The sequence below is a fragment of the Pholis gunnellus genome (genome assembly GCF_910591455.1).
Source record: "Pholis gunnellus genome assembly, chromosome: 12".
NCBI classification, from domain to species: Eukaryota; Metazoa; Chordata; class Actinopteri; order Perciformes; family Pholidae; genus Pholis; species Pholis gunnellus.
In genome coordinates, this window is record NC_136539.1 from 8,983,407 (window position 1) to 8,987,977 (window position 4,571).

Here is a 4,571-nt window from a genome sequence, read left to right on the forward strand (position 1 = left end):
TTATGTCATTGCAAGGTAAACACAGGTGTGATTAATAACATACATTTTGACCCTGTTCCATTTAGGTGGGCCAGTGCTCTGGTATTGTGCATGCTGAATAGAATGGGGCCAAACAATTTCATCAATTACACCTGTTTACCCTGCTATGGCACGTCAAAATGGCTGCTGTAAAAATGGCCCATACATCCATGGTCTGTGTGTGTTTTGATTTGCGTGCGTGTTTTGTTTATTGGATTAAATCCAAAGTGGTAGAAATGATAAAAAACGACTTGCACCCTCACCTCGTCACGCCCGCCGCTGGGAGGTTGATGCACCGGGAGTAGAGCCCTCGACAGCTCTAGTACACATAACTTCAGGTAGCAGTTAGCTCGAATTCAACCAGTGTAAACCTCAGCTCTCCTTTCGGCAGGGTGGTCTCCTGACCGCGGGGAAAACGAGATGAAGGCGTGGGTCGTTTACTCTTTTCTCACACTTTGGATTCAGTCCAATAAACAAACTAGCAAAAGGTGTTTTCAGACCAGAGGAACTTATTCATAGTTCTAAAACCTTCTAAGAACCTCCTTTTTAATGTCCACATTCCAAGAACTTAGAATACTGTTTTGAAGGACTTTTTAGCTCCTATAAACAGCTAAATGAGTGACATAAATGTATAGTGATTGGTCGAACACATGAGCACCGGCAAACTCAAGTTTTAAAAACGTGTTAGCCGTGTAAAGAAAATCATAAAACACCAACAAATTGAAGAAAATACAGACAAATGGACCGATAGTGAACCAAGAAGTTAACTCGTTCATGAGCACACATCCAGTGAGCCACAAAACGAGAGGGAGTTGCTGCTCAGCGAGCTAACCCTGTAGCACAACGGCTAACCCAGTAGCATAACAGCTAACACGATAGCACAAAGCACACCCACTTGGCTGACGAAGCCGTTTGGAACTGAAATCACAGAAGTACTTTTGCGACAACTATTTTGCTTGTGTTTGTATCATTGTGATAATTGAATCTTATATTACTAAAAGAGGCTAACAGAGCTCGAAGCGAATGCAGTGAACTCGCTCGCCGCTTGCCAATCTACCAGATTGAGATGTGTGCTAGAGGCGCTCTCCGGTTTACGTCACCTCAGCATTCCTATTGGAGGTGCGAATGCTAACAGAAGAAAAGCCCTTGAAGGTATGTAGTTCTGGTAGGAGCTCTCCAGTGGGCAGGGATTGTCCAGAACTGTTTGTTCTGAATAGTTACATGGACCAAACAGTAACACAAACACACAGATAGTTAACCTAAACATGAACATGAGCTACAGTAGTTTGGTTGAATATTGCATATTCTGCCCTGTTGTTAGCATGTAGTTATTTTACAACTGACGACTGTAATTTCAGATTGTATGAACCCAATAGTAGAGGTGAAATGCTGCCCCCATTTCTTTGGTTCAGGTGGCATTACACATGGCAAACACACACAGTACATATGTTCTACAGTGTTCACAAATAAGTAAGGTTCACACTCACACTTACACACACACATGCCTTACTGTGCGTATGCACCAGCTCTGCCATTCAATAATCAATTAGAACCATTATGATTGGATTTTCATGGAATTTTTTATTTGGAGACTGTCTCAACTCTTGGCTGAAATAGAAAATAAGAAAGTAAAATAAAAAGAAAGATACATATCACATACTGTATGTCACGATTTTTAGATTTAGATATAATTTCAGGGGATTATATACTGATAAAAAAATTAAAAATATATGAATATTACGTTCCATTACTGCCAATTAATCCCCCTAAATCCTACACACTTTTTTAATGGGTTATCGTTTATTTAAATATTAATAATTTGAAAGTGAAAATAATTGATGATTGCATCGGACCTATTGTATGTAAAGTCAGTAACTGAATTTGCTTTATTCATTTGTGTTGTTGAACTGAAGGGCTTGGATAACTGAAGAGTGTCATACTTAAATAATTCACTGATCTCTGCTTTTATTTTCACAGAGAATGTAAAAACAATGACAACATTGTGATGAATGTTTGCAACTAAATAATGATTTTATCATGAATTCTGATATAGAAATGCAAAAAACTATAAGAAAACATATAATCAACATCCCATTTAACGTCGTGGGCAGTGTCTTCTTCCGTCTCCCCTTAATAATGTGAAACATATGCTGAAGATAAGATTGTTGGCATATTCCATTACACTAGCACGAGACCTGCAACTTGAGGTTGATGTTGTTTCACTGGTGGATATCATTCACATGAATCCTCTGAATCGTGCAGCTGTTGATTGAATCAACACTTTATCACAGATGAACTTTTATCACAGTGGCCCAATGTGCTGTAAAGGGCAGAGCACTGAGTAGATAAGTGTGCAATGAAACGTGTCAGAATGTGACATCTGCTCAACTCAACCAGCACGACTCATTTATTTTGGCATGGAAACAGAATTGAAGAAGGATCAGAACTGGCCTGAGCAAAACAAAGTCCACTTATGGCATATGATCCACACATCCATTTTCTTTATAGTAACAGATGGTACCACATGCCCAGCGTCATTTTGTCTCGCTCCCCCTCTTATGTGTCTCAGGGACACCTTACAAACATACAGAGACAGTTGGAAAAGAGTGCACAAACTCACTAACACCACAGGGTTTCACATTTTTAGGACTGTTCTCAGCGGTGTAACTACAGTACACATCCATCTCTTCGGCATTAGCGTGATAGATATATTTTTCTTGCCGCCATTAGGGCTGAAGCAGTATGCTGTGCAAGGCTTGTGTATGCTAATGTGCCCTCTCACACCTGCAGTTTCCAATTACCCCTGAGGAATGGAGCCAAGACTCGGTTTGCAGCCACCAGCAATAATATGAGTAATGGCAAAATTGCACATGTCCTTTGTGGAAAATTGAAAAAAAAAAGAGAAGAAATCATTTAAGAGGGGGTTGGAGAGGGCATGGAACAAGAGGCAAGAAAAGGAAAGAGAGGTAAAGGCAGGCAGAGAGAGGAAGTGTGAGGAAGAGTGCTGTTTTGCCTTGAAATCTTCGTCGCCACATTTCTATGTGCTGATTTCCCCGCTTTGAACATCATTTACAGCAGTCTAGCTCAGAAGCTATCAACTTTGGGGTTTGATGCTTTTCCTCCGATCAGAATTCAGCACAGAGATAAACAGAAAGATGTGATCTGAAATAGAAATGCCCAGAGGCATCCACTTAGATACATCCATCTTGCTTTTCTGAATCATCTCAGCTCACTCATCTGTGCTCGGGTTCGTATCTGATTTTGTTTTCCCTTTCTTGTGCTCCGTCAGCTACAGGCGAACCGAGCCAACTATGTTTTCCCTTTCTTCTACTCTCTCTGCTCCGTGCAGACAGAGCCAACTATGCTGATGAGATATTTGTTTTGACCACGTGAGAGAGAGAAAGACACTTGATAGGCCTATTTTCTGGGTATTGAGCTGCTGATAGTATGTGCGTGTGTCAGACAGGGGGGTATTAGGGGTCCTGGTGGCTGTTGGCCTTGATAACAGGGGGCGGAAAATCAATCACCCCCTGTGACAGCCATGTGAGTAGCCCCGCCCCTCTACCCCCCACCTCCTTTCTACTGTTTCTCTCTCTTTTTCAACCTCTGCCTGTCATTTATAGAGGATGATCTGCAACGTGCATGCAGGAAACCATAAGCACAGAGTATAACCAGGCACGGGGCACCTGGTGAAAGCCCTGGCAGGATTAGTGAGTTGTATGAGTTGATTACGGTGAGGAACACATGTTCAGGTCACTGTCTCTCTGACTGCACTATATGTTACTGCTCCAAACATTGCTCTTCTTAGCATACTCCCCTCTTTGCTTTGCTTTTCTCTCCCTCTCCATCCACAATCCCCCTCTCCTTCTCTCCCTATATGCAAGTATGTGTGTGTGTGTGTGTGTGTGTGTGTGTGTGTGTGTGTGTGTGTGCGTGTGCACAAGCTGAATATGTTTAAGGGGTGAGGAGGGGGGCATCAAATCCGTAGAGAGGACTTGGCAGTTGCTCCTCTCCCTCTCGCTTCATTGCTTCGGTCCTCCCCAAATCCTATTTCACGGTGCCAAGCATCCGCTCCCTGGGATCTCCACAGCTCCCATCTCCAGACGCAGGTTTAAGCCCCTCTCTTGGCACCCGGACTGGGCATGAAGAGAGAAGGCATGTGACACACATCAGCACCGCCAGAGACAAAAACACACCTATTATATTTGCTCAGAGAGGGACCGGCGTCCTGCAGTGTGTGCAGTGCTTACTCACACAAACTCAGTCTCTCGAACTGTGTTCGAAACATTCAGCAACCTCTGACATGAGTCGAGAGGTCACACATGAACCTGTAAAGCTGGTTCACTCAAATGCACGTTCTTTCATTCATCAATCAACTGAAATCAATCAAGCAATCACACTCAAAAACTCATTCAGTCAACAACAAATCTGTTGAAGCTTCATCAATTAATAAACAGCATGCAAAACACTATAGGCCTAATTGTCACCTTCTGTTAATTTGTTCCCCCATGATACGGGGTAAACTCCTGCTTTAACGGTACTCCAATTACAAC